The 22,893-nt window shown below is 41.0% G+C and overlaps 1 pseudogene; it reads right to left on the bottom strand.

Moving 5' to 3' along the window:
- Positions 1–1,405: 1,405 nt before the first annotated feature.
- Positions 1,406–14,494, bottom strand: LOC145876170 (NLR family CARD domain-containing protein 3-like; annotated as a pseudogene).
- Between the last annotated feature and the right edge of the window lie 8,399 nt (positions 14,495–22,893).

Below are 22,893 nucleotides of genomic sequence, written 5' to 3'. Positions count from 1 at the left end.
AACCTCTCACCATTACCAATAACAGAGGCTACAACAAAACATGCTAACCACTCACCATTACCAATAACAGAGGCTACAACAAAACATGCTAACCTCTCACCATTACCAATAACAGAGACTACAACAAAACATGCTAACCTCTCACCATTACCAATAACAGAGGATACAACAGAACATGCTAACCTCTCACCATTACCAATAACAGAGGCTACAACAAAACATGCTAACCTCTCACCATTACCAATAACAGAGGATACAACAGAACATGCTAACCTCTCACCATTACCAATAACAGAGACTACAACAAAACATGTTAACCTCTCACCATTACCAATAACAGAGGCTACAACAAAACATGCTAACCTCTCACCATTACCAATAACAGAGGCTACAACAAAACATACTAACCTCTCAACATTACCAATAACAGAGGGGGTTTGATCTTTGTGCCTCCGTTTCTCATTTATCATCATTCACGATTCATTCATGGTTATTCATAATCATGGTAGCATCCACATGAATGTAGAAGTCACTGACAATAGAAGTGAAGTGACTCCAAAATGACAGGACATTATTTACTATTCAGTATCCATTAGGAAAAACATCATCCAAAACACAACCAAGACCAACTGCAAATGAATTCAACAAGTTAGTAGAATCACAAGCCTCACTGCAGGTGTCAGGAATCCCGCTTCCTGAGTCTGTTTCTGCCTGAGCTGACTGTTTTCTGTTTGGAGTCTAAGGGTGCGTTCAGAAACCTATCTGGTTGCCAGGCGACGAAGTTAGGCGGGAGATCTAGTGATATTATTACCCTGTCTGGTTGCTAGGCGACGAAGTTAGGCGGGAGATCTAGTGATTACCCTACACCTGCATCTCATCAACCTTCTGCACACCTGGTCCTGATCATCACCTCTTCATTAGCTCTGAGCTGACATCCATTCCCTGCTGGATCGTTAGCAACGAACAGCCTCATGTTTCCTGAGCTAGTCTTGTTGTTTTGTTCTTGTTACTGGTTACTCACCCCCCGTTTACTCTGTCTACAGTCATTCTCCCGGAACATTCAACTCCCTTGCCTGGCCGTCGGTGGATACAGTGACGTCATTGAATCCACCCATCTACTCTCATCAACTCACCTCCGCTTCGTCTCCTGGATCACTCAAATTACACATCAAGACTACCAATAAATACTCACCTTCATTTTACTCACCTTGTCCTGGTCTGCTTCTGGGTTCTGTCTTAGAGAAACGTGACAGCAGGCATGGAATATGGGACAACATGCTAAACTTATGACTACTTTAATACACTATAAGTAATATGTCCGAATAATTACGACTTTTTCAAATGGGAGAACTACATGCATAAAGTACTTTCATATCTGATAATACTGACCTCAGAGTCACCAGTTTACAGTGGTGATTCCCCAGTACAGCAGAGAGCAGCTTCACTCCTGAATCCTTCAGGTCATTGTTACTCAGATCCAGCTCTCTCAGGTGTGAGGGGTTTGACCTCAGAGCTGAGACCAGAGAAGCACAGCCTTCCTCTGTGACTAGACAGCCTGACAGCCTGCAAAGAGATCATGACTTCAAACACATTGTTAATTTAGTGTAGAAGGACAATGGCAGATGCATTTGGTTTATTCTCCCAAACAACATATAGATTCTTCTTCTGTCTCCTAGAATTGTATGGTCATATTGTTATACTAATGTGAAAATCAATGCATTTATTCAATGTTTTCAATATAATATTAATTAAACACATATTATAATGCATATTTTTCTTTAACCTGAATATTTCTTCCTGATGATTAGATTTTATATGTCATTTTATGTACTCACAGAAATGCACTGGAGGCTTTGAACACTGGCAGCAGCCTCAGAAGACCTTCCTCTGATCTGGAGTATTTCTTCAGGTCAAACACATCCAGCTCCTTTTCTGAAGTCAGCAACACAAAGACCAGAGCTGACCACTGTGCAGGTGACAGGTTGGGTTCTGAGAGACTTCCTGATCTCAGGAAGCTTTGGATCTCCTCCACTAGAGAATGGTCATTCAGTTCATTCAGACAGTGGAACAGATTAATGCACCTCTCTGGAGAGGGATTCTCCCTGATCTTCTCCTTGATGTACTTGACTGTTTTTTCATGGGTCTGTGAGCTGCTTCTTGTCTTTGTCAGTAGACCTCGTAAGTGCTTCTGATTGGACTTCAGTGAGAGGCCCAGAAGGAAGCGGAGGAAAAAGTCCAGGTTTCCCGTCTCACTGTGTAAGGCTTTATCCACAGCACTCTTGTAGAAAGTAACTTCAGGCTTTCTGAACAGCGCAGAAAGGTTCCTGGATGTTGATTGTGGTTTGTCCATTAGATTCTCATTGTTGTTGATGAATGAGAGGAACACATACACAGCAGCCAGAAACTCCTGAATGCTCAGATGCACGAAGCAGTACACCTTCTCCTGGTACAGAACACATTCCTCTTTAAAGATCTGTGTGCACAATCCTGAGTACACTGATGCATCATAGACATCAATGCCAGCCTCTTTCAGGTCTTCTTCATAGAAAATCAGATTGCCCTTCACTAGCTGTTGAAAAGCCAGTTTTCCAGTGACAGAATGCTCTCGTTATTCAAGTGTGGATCTGTCTCTTCTTTCCCAAGATACTTTTCATTCTTCTGGTTGGTATGAAACACCACAAGGTGTGTGTACATCTCAGTCAGAGTCTTGGGCATCTCTTCTCTCTTATGTTTCAGCATGTCTTCGAGGACTGTTGCAGAAATCCAACAGAAGACTGGAATGTGGCACATGATGTGGAGGCTCCTTGATGTCTTTATGTGTGAGATGATTCTGCTGGCCAGGTCCTCATCACTGAATCTCTTCCTGAAGTACTCCTCCTTCTGTGGATCATTGAACCCTCGTACCTCTGTCACCTGGTCAACACACCCTGAAGGGATCTTATTGGCTGCTGCAGGTCGGGTAGTTATCCAGAGGAGAGCAGAGGGAAGCAGATTTCCCTTGATGAGGTTTGTCAGCACGGCTGGATAAAAAACATACCCGATTTAATCTGGTTACCACTCCTACTCAGTAACTAGAATATGCATATACTTATTACATATGGATAGAAAACACCCTAAATTTTCTAAAACTGTTTGAATGGTGTCTGTGAGTATAACAGAACTCAAATGGCAGGTCAAAACCTGAGAGATTCCTTTACAGGAAGTGGCCTGTCTGACCATTTCTGGAACTTCTTTGCCATCTCTATCATTTACTAAGGATCTCTGCTCTAACGTGACACTTCCCACGTCGTCCATAGGCTCTCAGAGCCCGGGAAAAAAGAGAATGTCGTCATTCCAGCCCCAGGCTGAAACACATTATCGCCTTTCTCAAGTGGCCCATCAAGAGACACTAGCTTATGCGCGTGACCCCGACCGCCCCCGCCTTTGGGATTTTTTCCTCTGTTTGCCGAAAAGGAGATTCCCTGTCGGAATTTTATCGCTTTTCTACGAGAAAAAATGACGTAAAAATTGATTTTAAACAGCGGTTGACATGCTTCGACGTACGGCAATGGAATACTTTGAATTTTATTGTCAGGAATTGCGCCAAGCGCGCGACACTTCTTTACTATTTCGGATAGTGTCTGGAACGCACGAACAAAACGCCGCTATTCGGATATAACGATGGATTATTTTGGACCAAACCAACATTTGTTATTGAAGTAGACGTCCTGGGTGTGCATTCTGACGAAGACAACAAAAGGTAATGACATTTTTATAATAGTAAATATGATTATGGTGAGTGCTAAACTTGCCGGGTGTCTAAATAGCGAGCCCGTGATGCCTGGGCTATGTACTTAGAATATTGCAAAATGTGCTTTCACCAAAAAGCTATTTTAAAATCGGACATATCGAGTGCATAGAGGAGGTCTGTATCTATAATTCTTAAAATAATTGTTATGCTTTTTGTGAACGTTTATCGTGAGTAATTTAGTAAAATGTTAGCGAATTCCCCGTAAGTTTGCGGGGGGTATGCTAGTTCTGAACGTCACATGCTAATGTAAAAAGCTGGTTTTTGATATAAATATGAACTTGATTGAACAAAACATGCATGTATTGTATAACATAATGTCCTAGGGTTGTCATCTGATGAAGATCATCAAAGGTGAGTGCTGCATTTAGCTGTCTTCTGGGTTTTGGTGACATTATATGCTGGCTTGAAAAATGGGTGTCTGATTATTTCTGGCTTGGTACTCTGCTGACATAATCTAATGTTTTGCTTTCGTTGTAAAGCCTTTTGAAATCGGACAGTGTGGTTAGATTAACGAGAGTCTTATCTTTAAATGGCTGTAAAATAGTCATATGTTTGAGAAATTGAAGTAATATGATTTTGAAGATTTTGAAAATCGCGCCACAGGATGGCAGTGGCTGTTACGTAGGTGGGACGAATTCGTCCCGCCGGTCCCATAGAGGTTAATCAGGGAGGGGGACGAATTCCCCACACGACGCGTCACCAGTCGCGTTGAATCGTGAAATACTATTACTTCAATTTCTCAAACATATGACTATTTTACAGCTATTTAAAGACAAGACTCTCGTTATCTAACCACACTGTCCGATTTCAAAAAGGCTTTACAACGAAAGCAAAACATTAGATTATGTCAGCAGAGTACCCAGCCAGAAATAATCAGACACCCATTTTTCAAGCTAGCATATAATGTCACCAAAAACCCAGAAGACAGCTAAATGCAGCACTAACCTTTGATGATCTTCATCAGATGACAACCCTAGGACATTATGTTATACAATACATGCATGTTTTGTTCAATCAAGTTCATATTTATATCAAAAAAACAGCTTTTTACATTAGCATGTGACGTTCAGAACTAGCATACCCCCCGCAAACTTCCGGGGAATTTACTAACAATTTACTAAATTACTCACGATAAACGTTCACAAAAAGCATAACAATTATTTTAAGAATTATAGATACAGAACTCCTCTATGCACTCGATATGTCCGATTTTAAAATAGCTTTTTGGTGAAAGCACATTTTGCAAAATTTTCAGTAGATAGCCCGGCATCACAGGGCTAGCTCGGCAAGATCGACACATGGGCAGAGCCATGTGTCAACAGGGGGATAGTAGAGCATGTTCGGAAACACTTTGTGGCCTATAGGAAAACGAACTACTTAAAAAAACATTTTTTATAATAGATAAGTATATTAAATGGGAAGAAGTGGTCCCAACTTACTGGGTGGACACGATTAGGGTAGTTGGTTTACTAGGATCTATCTCTTTAAATAATGGATTACATTTTAGCTGATCAGGTAAACCATATAGAATGCCAGAGTTAGGGAGGCCAGAACAGGTAGACATAGAAGTTGAAGATATACTAACAGAACACATGGTTAACCAAACCCGTATGTCCGAAACTTTGTGTCCAACAGGTGAAATACAGGAGAAGATGATTCACTCAATCCAACCAGGAGACTGGGTGTGGATCCAGTCCCTGAGGAGAAAAGAACTGGAAGCAGCCACGGTGGGAGGGCCCATACCAAGTGTTCCTGGTAATAGCCTTCGCGGTGAGAATAGCTGAAAGAGCTACCTGGGTTCATATCACACATTGCGGGAGGGTAAGACACACTGACACTATCGAACAATCACAGAGTTAGGAGAAGAACCGAATACCAATAAGTTTCGGGGGTTACCTCTCTAACGAAGATTCCCTAACGCGCCCGATCCTCACTGTGTGCGTTCATAGAAGTGAAAGTGTGGGTTGGCCTCTAGCCAGTGATATATTCTCCGGGAGGGGGTGGGGCTTTACAGGGGTACTGGTCAGTCTGAGCTGTCTGATTGTGGGAGCCATATTCCTAATACACCATGAACCACTCGAGAAGGCAGAAAGTGGTAACTTGACCCATAGTGTAGAAGATGAGGAGTTTTTATGGCCTAGGTACAAAAGGTCACTCGATCTGGATAAAAAGGAAGTGAGAGTAGAGTTAGGGAAGGATGTCTCAATAGAGTTCTATGCAGACCAAATGGGGTCCCTAACCTCCTGGCAGTCTAGGACTCGGACTTCATGGGGAAGATATCTGTGTAGATCCCGGTGTAACTCATGGAATCAGGTCCTAGCTCACACAGAGAGAGAAGGCTATGTCAATCCACACACCCAATATAGAAACAGATGGAGTATAGTGAAGGCCAGGGTTTTTGACTGCAATCCAGAGCAAGGGAAGTATTGCTTGAAGATAGGAATGACCATTAAGGAAGTGATTGAGGTGGAGACTTGGTTTGGGGATTCCAACCTATGGCTGGAATGGATTCAGTATACAGCTAGATCAGTAGCTAAAGAAGAAGGTTATGCCTGCGCAGCAGCCAAACTTCAGTTGACAACCATCCCCTTTCTACTCGATGGAATTAATTTACCAAGGGGAATGGCCTGTATGGTAAAGCTGTTCATGAAGGGAAGGAAGCCAGACAGTTGCACTGATCTGCATTATCTGTATCCTATGTGCCCATTAGATCCAGACTTCCCCTTTTCACAGTCGCAGGAGGAGACTATTATTGTGTGGCTCGACACAACACACACGGATGGAACATAGGGGAAGTAAGAACATGCAATAGGACAGAGAATGTTACAACTGACGAGACAATGAGGGACCTGACTGGGTGGTTGAGTTCCGAGGACTTTAGTATGATAAAAAGGCCGAGAGCGGATGTCTGGTGGTTGTGTGGAGGTATGGAGCTGTGGCCAAACCTGCCTGCAAATTGGACTGGTATTTGTGCATTGGTACAGTTAGGCATGCCCTTCACCCTTATACAACACAAAGACCTAGTGCCAGGTGAAAGAGAGGGGAGGAGTGCTCTGTCAGGGTCCTTTGACGATAGAATATACATTGATAGCATTGGGGTTCCAAGGGGGGTGCCTGATGAATTTAAAGCTAGGAATCAGATATGGGCTGGATTGGAATCAAGTCTCTTTTGGTGGTCGACTCTCAATAAAAATATGGATTGGATAAATTACATTTATTATAACCAACAGCGTTTCATCAGCTATACCAGAGAGGCAATTCAAGGGTTAGCAGAACAGACAGTTGCGACCACTTTGATGGTATTGCAGAATAGAATAGCTTTGGAAATGCTTCTGGCTGAAAAGGGTGGTGTGTGTGTGATGTTCGGATCTGAATGCTGTACTTTCATCCCCGAGAACACAGCTCCAGATGGATCAGTGACCAAGGCCCTGGCCGGTCTAAACAATTTAGCTCAGGAGTTAGCAGAAAATTCCGGGGTGGACACGGCACTCACGGGATGTTTGATAGTACGTTCGGAAAATGGAAAAAGGTTGTAATCACTGTGTCGTGGGCTGCTTTCACCTGTATGACTGTGTTGATATTATGTGGTTGTTGTTTGGTCCCTTGTGCGAGAGGTCTCATTTCCAGGGCTCTGGAGAGATCGATGACGGAGCAGATGGTGAGATACGGACCGATTCCAAGTTCAGACCAGTGGGATGACAAATACCTACCGCCAAGCCTGGTGGAGGATTCATTCAATTACGAGGAGAACATGTTAGACGAGACCATCTTTAATGTTTAGGAAGACTGTTTCTCTAAATGAAGGTCATAGCAAAAATCCTAATCCGAAGAGTTATGACTGGACATTGGCTTAGAACAGTCATTGATAAGTATGTAATCAAAATACATGTATTCGTTTTCTTTGATCTAATTTGATTTTGTGTGACATTTCTGAATCCAATAAAAATAGATGTGTTATAGTGTATGTGAAATATTTAGCCAATAGGGTGGATTGTAATGGAAATAATATGATTAAAGGTTTGACTAAATGATTTCACCCTAAAAAAGGTATAACCGAGTGATTATAAGATGAATGTACTAATGTGTGTGTGTCGGAAAAGTTGAAGCTTAATGATTTAGCAATGTAAGCAACCAGACAGCAGACAACTTGTGACCACTGTGAAACTGATAACAGGAAGAAGGTCTCCCCACCCAGGGAGGGGAGAAACCTTTAGGCTTGCAGAAGATTATGTAACATGGGGCAGGATATGATAAGCAATGTATGAGATGGAGAAGACTTGTAAATAAGCATTGACAGTGTTAAAGAAGAGGAGGGGCATTTGTAAGGGGTATGACATATGGTATGACCAAATGTCAGGTATAAAAGGCTGTGTACATTGTATGATATTCAGAGCTCTCCTAAATAAACATTCTGACCAATTGTAGGCTGGCTCTCCGTCTGCTTCATTCAACCAGAATCTTACACCCTCTGGGGGGCAGACTGAGTAGTTTAATTGAAGTTCGGTTTATGAACATTGGGAACAGAATTCCCATGTCAGAAGGTAGAAACTAGGGCCTGTAGGACCTGCCTTGTTGATAGTGTTGTTAACCTCTATGGGCTAGGTGGGACGCTAGCGTGCCACCCGTGGTGCACTCCATCAACAGCAGGTGCATTTCAAGAGCGGCAAATTTGAATCCAAATAAATGTCAAAATTCAAATTTTTCAAAAATACAACTATTTTACACCATTTGAAAGATAAACATCTCCTTAATCTAACCACGTTTTACGATTTCAAAAAGGTTTTACGGCGAAAGCATAAATTTAGAGTATGTTAGGACAGTACATTTACAAGAGTTGTGTGTAATGTTTTGTCAAGTCAAAGACAGGGTCACCAAAACCATAAAACCAGCTAAAATGATGCACTAACCTTTTACAATCTCCATCAGATGACACTCCTAGGACATTATGTTAGACAATGCATGCATTTTTAGTTCTATCAAGTTCATATTTATATCCAAAAACAGCGTTTTACTATGGCATTGATGTTGAGGAAATCGTTTCCCTCCAATAACCGGCAGTCAAGTCAGCGTCACAAATTAAATAATTAAAATTAGAAAACATTGGTAAAATATTATATTGTCATTTAAAGAATTATAGATTTACATCTCTTGAACGCAATCAACTTGCCAGATTTAAAAATAACCTTACTGGGAAATCACACTTTGCAATAATCTGAGCACTGCGCCCAGAAAAATACGCGTTGCGATACAGACTAGACGTCATGTTGGGGAGATGTAAAATCGAAAATACTATGTAAATAATCCATTACCTTTGATTCTCTTCATCAGATGTCACTTCCAGGTATCACAGGTCCATAACCAATGTAGTTTTGTTCAAAAAAGCACATCATTTATGTCCAAAAATCTCCGTCTTGTTCGCACATGATCTAAGCCAGCCGGACTTCTCGTCATGAACGAGGGGAAAAAATATATTTCCGTTCGTTCAAACATGTCAAACGTTGTATAGCATAAATCATTAGGGCCTTTTTTAACCAGAACATGAATAATATTCAAGGTGGACGAATGCATACTCTTTTATAACGTATTGGAACGAGGGTACCCAACATGAACTCGCGCGCCAGGTGTCTAATGGGACATCATCGTTCCATGGCTCTTGTTCGGTCAGATCTCCCTCCAGAAGACTCAAAACACTTTGTAAAGGCTGGTGACATCTAGTGGAAGCAATAGGAAGTGCCAAAATATTCCTAAACCCCTGTGTTTTTCGATGGGATAGGTTTAAAGTCAATACAACACATCAGGTATCCACTTCCTGTCAGAAAATGTCTCAGGGTTTTGCCTGCCAAATGACTTCTGTTATACTCACAGACACCATTCAAACAGTTTTAGAAACTTTAGAGTGTTTTCTATCCATATATAATAAGTATATGCATATTCTAGTTACTGGGTAGGATTAGTAACCAGATTAAATCGGGTACATTTTTTTTATCCAGACGTGCAAATGCTGCCCCCTAGCCCTAACAGGTTAAGAATGTAGAGCAGGGCTTTATTATGGACAGACTTCTCCACATCTTAGCTACTGTCGTATCAATATGTTTTGACCATGGCAGTTTACAATCCAGGGTTACTCCAAGCAGTTTAGTCACCTCAACTTGCTCAATTTCCACATTATTCATTACGAGATGAACAGGTGAGCAGTACGCATCTATGAAATGAGAGCATTAACCTGTTAGGGCTAGGGGGCAGTATTGACACGGCTGGATAAAAAACGTACCCAATTTAATCTGGTTACCACTCCTACCCAGTAACTAGAATATGCATATACCTATTACATATGGATAGAAAACACCCTAAAGTTTCTAAAACTGTTTGAATGGTGTCTGTGAGTATAACAGAACTCAAATGGCAGGTCAAAACCTGAGAGATTCCTTTACAGGAAGTGGCCTGTCTGACCATTTCTGGAACTTCTTTGCCATCTCTATCTTTTACTAAGGATCTCTGCTCTAACGTGACACTTCCTACGTCGTCCATAGGCGCTCAGAGCCCGGGAAAAACCTGAATGTCATCATCCCAGCCCCAGGCTGAAACACATTATCGCCTTTCTCAAGTGGCCGATCAAGGGACTCTGGGCTTAGGCGCGTGACCTGACCGCCCCCGTCTTTGTGATTTTTTCCTCTGTTTGCCGAAAAGGAGATTCCCGGTCGGAATATTATCGCTTTTCTACGAGAAAAATGGCATAAAAATTGATTTTAAACAGCGGTTGACATGCTTCGAGGTACGGTATGGAATATTTAGAATTCTTTTGTCACGAATTGCGCCATGCGTGCGACCCTTCTTTACCAATTCAGATAGTGTCTGGAACGCACGAACAAAACGCCGCTATTCGGATATAACGATGGATTATTTTGGACCAAACCAACATTTGTTATTGAAGTAGCAGTCCTGGGAGTGCATTCTGACGAAGACAACAAAAGGTAATCAAACTTTTATAATAGTAAATATGATTATGGTGAGTGCTAAACTTGCCGGGTGTCTAAATAGCTAGCCCGTGATGCCTGGGCTATGTACTTAGAATATTGCAAAATGTGCTTTCACCAAAAAGCTATTTTAAAATCGGACATATCGAGTGCATAGAGGAGGTCTGTATCTATAATTCTTAAAATAATTGTTATGCTTTTTGTGAACGTTTATCGTGAGTAATTTAGTAAAATGTTAGCGAATTCCCCGGAAGTTTGCTAGTATGCTAGTTCTGAACGTCACATGCTAATGTAAAAAGCTGGTTTTTGATATAAATATGAACTTGATTGAACAAAACATGCATGTATTGTATAACATAATGTCCTAGGGTTGTCATCTGATGAAGATCATCAAAGGTGAGTGCTGCATTTAGCTGTCTTCTGGGTTTTTGTGACATTATATGCTAGCTTGAAAAATGGGTGTCTGATTATTTCTGGCTTGGTACTCTGCTGACATAATCTAATGTTTTGCTTTCGTTGTAAAGCCTTTTTGAAATCGGACAGTGTGGTTAGATTAACGAGAGTCTTGTCTTTAAATAGCTGTAAAATAGTCATATGTTTGAGAAATTGAAGTAATAGGATTTTTAAGGTTTTGAAAATCGCGCCACAGGCTTCAAGTGGCTGTTACGTAGGTGGGACGAATTCATCCCGCCTAGCCCATAGAGGTTAACAGTGTGAGGACCGTTAAAACGTCTTAGGGCTAGGGGGCAGTTTTCGGAAGTTCAGAGAGTCTGGCGAGCCCAAAGTAAAATGCCTGTTACTCAGGCCCAGAAGCTTTGCATATAATTGGTAGATTTGGAAAGAAAACACTCTGACGTTTCCAAAATTGTTTTAATAATGTCTGTGAGTATAACAGAACAGATATGGCAGGCGAAAACCCGAAGAAAATCCGACCAAAAAATAAATAAATAAAATCATAGGCTCATAGTTTGTAAAGCTATTGAAAACTCCTATGTCTGTCACCCAGATTGCAATTCATAATAGCTTCCACTAGATGTCAGCAGTATTTATTCAAGGTTTTGAGGCTTCTATTTTGAAAAATAAATAAATATTTACACTTTCAGTGAGCTGACTGCTTGGGTCACATCAGTGTTTTTGCGCGCGATGGAGAGGGTGCACACTTGCGAATTTGTCATTCCTATTGAACACAGTACTTTCCGTATGAAATATTATAGTTTATTTACATTTTAGACAACCTGAGGATGATATAGACACGTTATTTGACTTGTTTGGACGAAATTTACTGGTAGCTTTTAGAACTTCTTTGTCTGCATGTTGAAGGAGTGGATTTCTGAAGTCATGGCGCCTGCTAAACAGATTATTTTGGCATATAAAGAAGGACTTTATCGAACAAAACGACCATTCATTCTGTAGCTGGGACCCTTGGAATTGCAAACAGAGGAAGATCTTCAAAGGTAAGTGATTTATTTTATCGCTATTTGGGATTCTGTGACGCCTGTGCTTGTTTGGAAAATATGTTGTTGTGGGGTGCGTCCTCAGATAATCGAAACCTATGCTTTCACCGTAAAGCCTTTTTGATATCTGACAACGCAGTTCGATTGCCAAGATTCTAAGCTTTTAAATGATGTATGACACTTGTATTTTCATGAATGTTTAATATATTTCTATTTTGAATTTGGAGCTCTGCAATTTCTCCGGATGTTGTCGTAGATGTTTCACTAGCGGTCCGCGAGCACTAAGAGTTATTAAAACCATGTGCCCTGATTTAGTTAAAACTGGTTCCATCAGCAGAGCCCTTACAAAACCTTTTACAACTGATTCATCACTCTCATACCTTACAGAGTCCAGAGTTTTCCTGGTTAGGTCAACAGATAAGGACAAACTGTTCCCATCATAGCCCTTGCAAAACCTTTTAACAACTGATTCATCACTGTCATACCTAATAGGGTCCAGAGTTTTCCTGGTTAGGTCAACAGATAAGGACAAACTCTGGGCCCCAGGGCAAAAAAATTGCCTCCCCCCCACTCTGGGACCTATGGTTGCCACCAGTCTGCTTGCCGTTCTCAGTTATCGTCAGGTTCTGTTTGTGGATGATCAGGGCTTTATTCAGAAAAAGTTTATTGGGCTACTTTGATTTGCCAAGTGGGCGAGATGTGAATTCCGTGTTTATCTTCATGGACAAACTTGTTGTTCTAACCTACGGTGGCTCAGCTTCAAGGAAACGTATCTGCTGTTTGTATTTCCAGCTAAGTCCCTTCCTGTTCCATGGTTTAACCTGTTGGGTCTAGGGGGCAGCATTTGCACGTCTGGATAAATAAAATGTACCCAATTTAATCTGGTTACTAATCCTACCCAGTAACTAGAATATGCATATACTTATTATATATGGATAGAAAACACTCTAAAGTTTCCAAAACTGTTTGAATGGTGTCTGTGAGTATAACAGAACTCATTTGGCAGGCAAAACCCTGAGACATTTTCTGACAGGAAGTGGATACCTGATGTGTTGTATTGACTTTAAACCTATCCCATTGAAAAACACAGGGGTTTAGGAATATTTTGGCACTTCCTATTGCTTCCACTAGATGTCACCAGCCTTTACAAAGTGTTTTGAGTCTTCTGGAGGGAGATCTGACCGAACAAGAGCCATGGAACGGTGATGTCCCATTAGACACCTGGCGCGCTAGTTCATGTTGGGTACCCTCGTTCCAATACGTTATAAAAGAGTATGCATTCGTCCACCTTGAATATTATTCATGTTCTGGTTAAAAAAGGCCCTAATGATTTATGCTATACAACGTTTGACATGTTTGAACGAACGGAAATATATTTTTTCCCCTCGTTCATGACGAGAAGTCCGGCTGGCTTACATCATGTGCTAACGAGACGGAGATTTTTGGACATAAATGATGAGCTTTTTTGAACAAAACTACATTCGTTATGGACCTGTGATACCTGGAAGTGACATCTGATGAAGAGAATCAAAGGTAATGGATTATTTACATAGTATTTTCGATTTTAGATCTCCCCAACATGACGTCTAGTCTGTATCGCAACGCGTATTTTTCTGGGCACAGTGCTCAGATTATTGCAAAGTGTGATTTCCCAGTAAGGTTATTTTTAAATCTGGCAAGTTGATTGCGTTCAAGAGATGTAAATCTATAATTCTTTAAATGACAATATAATATTTTACCAATGTTTTCTAATTTTAATTATTTAATTTCTGACGCTGACTTGACTGCCGGTTATTGGAGGGAAACGATTTCCTCAACATCAATGCCATAGTAAAACGCTGTTTTTGTATATAAATATGAACTTGATAGAACTAAAAATGCATGCATTGTCTAACATAATGTCCTAGGAGTGTCATCTGATGGAGATTGTAAAAGGTTAGTGCATCATTTTAGCTGGTTTTATGGTTTTGGTGACCCTGTCTTTGACTTGACAAAACATTACACACAACTCTTGTAAATGTACTGTCCTAACATACTCTAAATTTATGCTTTCGCCGTAAAACCTTTTTGAAATCGTAAAACGTGGTTAGATTAAGGAGATGTTTATCTTTCAAATGGTGTAACATAGTTGTATTTTAGAAAAATTTGAATTTTGACATTTATTTGGATTCAAATTTGCCGCTCTTGAAATGCACCTGCTGTTGATGAGTGCACCACGGGTGGCACGCTAGCGTCCCACCTAGCCCCAAGAGGTTCGATGACCACTCTACTTCCATTGTCAACTACCTCCTCACATGAACTGGAAGCCACGTCTCATGTGGCCCACTCAAACACTGGCACATTGAATGTTTCCTCTCCAAGCACGGTGAGGGAACCCCTGTCAATTTTTCTCTCATTACTTTATGTAGAGTCAATCACAATCACAATCACATTATTACACATCTATGATTTGACTCCTTGCTTGGACTAACTCATTCTTAGCTCTTTGGTCTCACTGTGTAGTGTTTTTGTGTTATTGTCTTCCCAGTCAAATCCTGCCCTGCACTGGTCAAGCCTCTGAACACCTCAACTCATGCCTCATACCCTCATTCAATCACTGCTGTGATCCCTTCCCAAAATGGTGTAAGTAGCCCTCTCATTCCTATTCCCCATAATATTGTACTATAAGTGTCTTTAAACCTCTTACATCTAGACGTTCCGCTAGCGGAACACCTTCTCCAATATCCAATGATGGGCGTGGCGCGAAATACAAAGTCCTCGAAAATCCGAAAACTTCAATTTTTCAAACATATGACTATTTTACACCATTTTAAAGACAAGACTCTCCTTTATCTAACCACACTGTCCGATTTCAAAAAGGCTTTACAGCGAAAGCAAAACATTAGATTATGCAGCAGAGTACCCAGCCAGAAATAATCAGACACCCATTTTTCAAGCTAGCATATAATGTCACAAAAAACTAAACCACAGCTAAATGCAGCACTAACCTTTGATGATCTTCATCAGATGACACTCCTAGGACATTATGTTATACAATACATGCATGTTTTGTTCAATCAAGTTCATATTTATATCAAAAACCAGCTTTTACATTAGCATGTGACGTTCAGAACTAGCATTCCCACCGAACACTTCCGGTGAATTTACTAAATTACTCACGATAAACGTTCACAAAAAACAGAACAATTATTTTAAGAATTATATATACAGAACTCCTTTATGCAATCGCGGTGTCCAATTTTAAAATAGCTTTTCGGTGAAAGCACATTTTGCAATATTCTGAGTAGATAGCTCGCCATCACGGGCTAGCTATTTTGACACCCACCAACTTTGGTACTCACTAAACTCAGATTTACTATAAGAAAAATTGGATTACCTTTGCTGTTCTTCGTCAGAATGCACTCCCAGGACTTCTACTTCAACAACAAATGTTGGTTTGGTTCCACATAATCCATAGTTATATCCAAATAGCGGCGTTTTGTTCGTCCGTTCAAGACACTATCCGAAGGGTAACGAAGGGTGACGCGCGGACGAGTATCGTGACAAAAAAATTCAAAATATTCCATTACCGTACTTTGAAGCATGTCAAACGCTGTTTAAAATCAATTGTTATGCGATTTTTCTCGTAAAATAGCAATAATATTCCGACCGGGAGTCGTTGTTTTCGTTCAAAGACTGAAAAAGTAAAATGGACTCTTCACGTGCATGCGCACGCCCGTCTCATTGTTCTCAGATCGACCACTTAGCAAATGCGCTACTGTTTTTCAGCCAGTAACTGCAGAGTCATCATTCAACGTTCTGGCGCCTTCTGATAGCCTATGGGAGCCTTAGAAAGTGTCACGTTACAGCAGAGATCCTTTGTTTTGGATAGAGATGACAAAGAAGGCCAAGAAATGGTCAGACAGGGTACTTGCTGTTTGGAATCTTCTCAGGTTTTGGCCTGCCATTTGAGTTCTGTTATACTCACAGACACCATTCAAACAGTTTTAGAAACTTTGGAGTGTTTTCTATCCAAAGCTACTAATTATATGCATATTCTAGTTTCTGGGCAGGAGTCATAACCAGATTAAATCGGGTACGTTTTTTATCCGGCCGTGAAAATACCTGAGAAGATTCTGTAAAGGAAGTGCCCTCTCTGACCATTCCTTGGGCTTCTTGGCTTTGTTTATTGAAAACTTAGGATCTTTGCTGTAACGTGACACTTCCTACTGCTCCCATAGGCTCTCAGAACCCGGGAATGATGTATGATGTATGATGTAATTCCAGCCCCAGGCTGAAACACATTAGCGCCTTTGGTAAGTGGTCGATCAGAGGACCATCAGACTGAGGCGCGTGCACAGGGCGACACCATGTTTTTATTTTCTCTCTCTTTGTATTAAAACACGATTTCCCGGTCGGAATATTACCACTTTTTTACGAGAAAAATGGCATAAAAATTGATTTTAAACAGAAGTTGACATGCTTCGAAGTACAGTAATGGAATATTTAGATTTTTTTTTTGTCACGAAACGCGGCGGGCGCGTCACCCTTCTTTACCCTTTCGGATAGTGTCTTGAATGCACGAACAAAACGCCGCTATTTGGATATAACTATGGATTATTTTGAACCAAACCAACATTTGTTATTGAAGTAGAAGTCCTGGGAGTGCATTCTGACAAAGAACAGCAAAGGTAATAACATTTTTCTTATAGTAAATCTGACTTTGGTGAGGGCTAAACTTGCTGGGTGTCTAAATAGCTAGCCCTGTGATGCCGGGCTATCTACTTAGAATATTGCAAAATGTGCTTTCACCAAAAAGCTATTTTAAAATCGGACATAGCGAGTGCATAGAGGAGTTCTGTATCTATAATTCTTAAAATAATTGTTATGTTTTTTGTGAACGTTTATCGTGAGTAATTTAGTAAATTCACCGGACGTTTGCGGGGGGTATGCTAGTTCTGAACGTCACATGCTAATGTAAAAAGCTGGTTTTTTATATAAATATGAACTTGATTGAACAAAACATGCATGTATTGTATAACATAATGTCCTAAGATTGTCATCTGATGAAGATCATCAAAGGTTAGTGCTGCATTTAGCTGTGATTTGGGTTTATGTGACATTCTATGCTAGCTTGAAAAATGGGTGTCTGATTATTTCTGGCTGGGTACTCTGCTGACATAATCTAATGTTTTGCTTTCGTTGTAAAGCCTTTTTGAAATCGGACAGTGTGGTTAGATTAACGAGAGTCTTGTCTTTAAAATGGTGTAAAATAGTCATATGTTTGAGAAATTGAAGTAATAGCATTTCTAAGGTATTTGAATAACGCGCCACGGGATTCCACTGGCTGTTACGTAGGTGGGACGAAATCGTCCCACTGGCCCTAGAGAAGTTAATTCTACCAGAAAGACAGCCATCCTAGAAGCACCTAAACCACTCAATAAGAAACAAATGATGAGTTATCGTGGAATGATTAACTATTGCCGTGCGTGGATACCCCATTTTGCATTACATACATGGAAGCTTAGTGAGTTGATATATGGTAAAGCTATGGCAGCAAAAGATAAGATCAAGTGGACAGATGAGGCTGAAAATCAGTTTGTAAACATTAAAAAGTTATTAACATCTAGCTCAGTACTGGCGTTTCCCAGATATGATCACCCCTTTACCCAGACAGTAGACTGTAGGGAGGGGTTCATGACATCAGTACTGACCCAGAGACACGGGGGAAAAAAATAGGCCTATTGCTTACTATTCCTCCAGATTAGATGAAGTAGCCCAAGCCACGCCACTATGTTTGCAGTCTGTGGTGGCAGCAGCTCAGGCCGTTGAGGACTCGGCATCTGTTGTGCTCTATCATGATTTGACTTTAAAAGTTCCTCATGCCGTATCCATACTGTTGTTAGAACATAAGATGGCTTACATGTCACCAGCTAGACATTTGTCTCATATGATAATTATTTTGAACATGCCTAATTTGACAATATGATGTTGTACTACTCTGAACCCCTCAACATTAGTTCCTATTGCAACAGATGGCAGCCCACATGATTGTGTAACAGACACTGAGAAAGTTGTCCTACCAAGACCCGATTTGACTTATCTAGCTTTACCTGATGGGGAACTGACTATGTTTGTAGATGGATCATCAAGAAAGAACCATGATGGCACTAATGTGACAGGATATGCTATACTTACAGACACAGAGGTCTTGGAAGCAGAGCCGTTACCGAGAAACTATTCAGCACAATAAGCAGAAATAGTAGCACTTACCCGTGCGTGTCAGTTAGGGACAGGAAAACGTATTACTATTTACACAGACAGTGCCTATGCATTTAACACAGTACACATATTTGCAGCCCAATGGAGAAGCAGGGGAATGGTAACCACTTCTGGGAAACCTATTACACACGCTCAGTTGATTTTGAATCTATTAGATGCTGTACTTTTGCCAGAAAAGTTAGCTATTGTAAATGTGAGGCCCACATTAGAGGGACAGATAGTGTCAGTAACAACAACAGAAAAGCAGATGCGGAAACAAAAAGGCAGGTCTTAAACCGTAGCCGTCGACACAGCAGTTCTTAAAAGAGGAAGTAAACACAGACAAAGCTATATTAAAATTGTCAATCTAGAGCACCAGTGAAAGGGATTTCGAAATGGGAGAAGTTAGGAGCAATTTATATAAGGACGGTATTTGGTATCATGATAAGTTACCAATACTACCTAAGTCATTGTTTAGAGATGCGGCAAGATTGACACATGGGCAGAGCCATGTGTCAACAGGGGGGATAGTAGAGCAGGTTCGGAAACACTTTGTGGCCTATTGGATAACGAACTACTTAAAAAAAAAACATTTTTTATAATAGATAAGTATATTAAATGGGAAGAAGCGGTCCCAACTTACTGGGTGGACCCGATTAGGGTAGTTGGTTTACTAGGATCTATCTCTTTAAATAATGGATTACATTTTAGCTGATCAGGTAAACCATATAGAATGCCAGAGTTAGGGAGGCCAGAACAGGTAGACATAGAAGTTGAAGATATACTAACAGAACACATGGTTAACCAAACCTGTATGTCCGAGACTTTGTGTCCAACAGGTGAATTACAGGAGAAGATGATTCACTCAATCCAACCAGGAGACTGGGTGTGGATCCAGTCCCTGAGGAGAAAAGAACTGGAAGCAGCCACGGTGGGAGGGCCCATACCAAATGTTCCTGGTAATAGCTTTCACGGTGAGAATAGCTGAAAGAGCTACCTGGGTTCATATCACACATTGCGGGAGGGTAAGACACACTGACACTGTCGAACAATCACAGAGTTAGGAGAAGAACCGAATACCAATAAGGTTCGGGGGTTACCTCTCTAACGAAGATTCCCTAACCCGCCCGATCCTCACTGTGTGCGTTCATAGAAGTGAAAGTGTGAGTTGGCCTCTAGCCAGTGATACATTCTCCAGGAGGGGGTGGGGCTTTACAGGGGTACTGGTCGGTCTGAGCTGTCTGATTGTGGGAGCCATATTCCTAATACACCATGAACCACTCGAGAAGTCAGAAAGTGGTAACTTGACCCATAGTGTAGAAGATGAGGAGTTTTTATGGCCTAGGTACAAAAGGTCACTCGATCTGGATAAAAAAGGAAGTGAGAGTAGAGTTAGGGAAGGATGTCTCAATAGAGTTCTATGCAGACCAAATGGGGTCCCTAACCTCCTGGCAGTCTAGGACTCGGACTTCATGGGGAAGATATCTGTGAAGATCCCGGTGTAACTCATGGAATCGGGTCATAGCTCACACAGAGAGAGAAGGCTATGTCAATCCACACACCCAATATAGAAACAGATGGAGTATAGTGAAGGTCAGGGTTTTTGACTGCAATCCAGAGCAAGGGAAGTATTGCTTGAAGATAGGAATGACCATTAAAAGCATAAAGAAAGAGGATTTAGGGTTATGGTATGTTGGCCTTGACTAGACCATTGTCGACACTGCGGTACCATTCCAAGTAGTAGAGGTTAGGACAGGAGATAGTTCTACCGCCAGCCAGAATACCAGTAGTACCCCTGATAAAACGGACATTACCGTGTAGTCATCCAGAGCCAAGGACCGGTGAGGATAGTTCAGACGAAAGATCTTAACCTGTTGGGTCTAGGGGGCAGCATTTGCACGTCTGGATAAAAAAAATGTACCCGATTTAATCTGGTTACTAATCCTACCCAGTAACTAGAATATGCATATACTTATTATATATGGATAGAAAACACTCTAAAGTTTCCAAAACTGTTTGAATGGTGTCTGTGAGTATAACAGAACTCATTTGGCAGGCAAAACCCTGAGACATTTTCTGACAGGAAGTGGATACCTGATGTGTTGTATTGACTTTAAACCTATCCCATTGAAAAACACAGGGGTTTAGGAATATTTTGGCACTTCCTATTGCTTCCACTAGATGTCACCAGCCTTTACAAAGTGTTTTGAGTCTTCTGGAGGGAGATCTGAACGAACAAGAGCCATGGAACGATGATGGCCCATTAGACACTTGCGCGCGAGTTCATCTTGGGTACCCTCGTTCCAATACGTTATAAAAGAGTATGCATTCGTCCACCTTGAATATTATTCATGTTCTGGTTAAAAAAGGCCCTAATGATTTATGCTATACAACGTTTGACATGTTTGAACGAACGGAAATATATTTTTTCCCCTCGTTCATGACGAGAAGTCCGGCTGGCTTACATCATGTGCTAACGAGACGGAGATTTTTGGACATAAATGATGAGCTTTTTTGAACAAAACTACATTCGTTATGGACCTGTGATACCTGGAAGTGACATCTGATGAAGAGAATCAAAGGTAATGGATTATTTACATAGTATTTTCGATTTTAGATCTCCCCAACATGACGTCTAGTCTGTATCGCAACGCGTATTTTTCTGGGCGCAGTGCTCAGATTATTGCAAAGTGTGATTTCCCAGTAAGGTTATTTTTAAATCTGGCAAGTTGATTGCGTTCAAGAGATGTAAATCTATAATTCTTTAAATGACAATATAATATTTTACCAATGTTTTCTAATTTTAATTATTTAATTTCTGACGCTGACTTGACTGCCGGTTATTGGAGGGAAACGATTTCCTCAACATCAATGCCATAGTAAAACGCTGTTTTTGGATATAAATATGAACTTGATAGAACTAAAAATGCATGCATTGTCTAACATAATGTCCTAGGAGTGTCATCTGATGGAGATTGTAAAAGGTTAGTGCATCATTTTAGCTGGTTTTATGGTTTTGGTGACCCTGTCTTTGACTTGACAAAACATTACACACAACTCTTGTAAATGTACTGTCCTAACATACTCTAAATTTATGCTTTCGCCGTAAAACCTTTTTGAAATCGTAAAACGTGGTTAGATTAAGGAGATGTTTATCTTTCAAATGGTGTAACATAGTTGTATTTTTGAAAAATTTGAATTTTGACATTTATTTGGATTCAAATTTGCCGCTCTTGAAATGCACCTGCTGTTGATGGAGTGCACCACGGGTGGCACGCTAGCGTCCCACCTAGCCCCAAGAGGTTAAGGAAGTGATTGAGGTGGAGACTTGGTTTGGGGATTCCAACCTATGGCTGGAATGGATTCAGTATACAGCTAGATCAGTAGCTAAAGAAGAAGGTTATGCCTGCACAACAGCCAAACTTCAGTTGACAACCATCCCCTTTCTACTCGATGGAATTAATTTACCAAAGGGAATGGCCTGTATGGTAAAGCTGTTCATGAAGGCAAGGAAGCCAGACAGTTGCACTGATCTGCATTATCTGTATCCTATGTGCCTGTTAGATCCAGACTTCCCCTTTCACAGTCGCAGGAGGAGACTATTATTGTGTGGCTCGACACAACACACACGGATGGAACGTAGGGGAAGTAAGAACATGCAATAGGACAGAGAATGTTACAACTGACGAGACAATGAGGGACCTGACTGGGTGGTTGAGTTCCGAGGACTTTAGTAAGATAAAAAGGCCGAGAGCGGATGTCTGGTGGTTGTGTGGAGGTATGATGCTGTGGCCAAACCTGCCTGCAAATTGGACTGGTATTTGTGCATTGGTACAGTTAGGCATGCCCTTCACCCTTATACAACACAAAGACCTAGTGCCAGGTGAAAGAGAGGGGAGGAGTGCTCCGTCAGGGTCCTTTGACGATATAATTTACATTGATAGCATTGGGGTTCCAAGGGGGGTGCCTGATGAGTTTAAAGCTAGGAATCAGATATGGGCTGGATTGGAATCAAGTCTTTTTTGGTGGTCGACTCTCAATAAAAATGTGGATTGGATAAATTACATTTATTATAACCAACAGCGTTTCATAAACTATACCAGAGAGGCAATTCAAGGGTTAGCAGAACAGACAGCTGCGAACACTTTGATGGTATTGCAGAATAGAATAGCTTTGGATATGCTTCTGGCTGAAAAGGGTGGTGTGTGTGTGATGTTCGGATCTGAATGCTGTACTTTCATCCCTGAGAACACAGCTCCAGATGGATCAGTGACCAAGGCCCTGGCAGGTCTAAACAATTTAGCTCAGGAGTTAGCAGAATATTCCGGGGTGGACACGGCACTCACGGGATGGTTTGATAGTACGTTCGGAAAATGGAAAAAGGTTGTAATCACTGTGTTGTGGGCTGCTTTCACCTGTATGACTGTGTTGATAT

This window comes from Salmo salar, unplaced genomic scaffold, assembly GCF_965601325.2.
Source record: "Salmo salar unplaced genomic scaffold, fSalSal1 ptg000468l, whole genome shotgun sequence".
NCBI classification, from domain to species: domain Eukaryota; kingdom Metazoa; phylum Chordata; class Actinopteri; order Salmoniformes; family Salmonidae; genus Salmo; species Salmo salar.
Note: the sequence above shows the minus strand (reverse complement) of the source record. Positions and strands in the feature narration are given on the sequence as shown.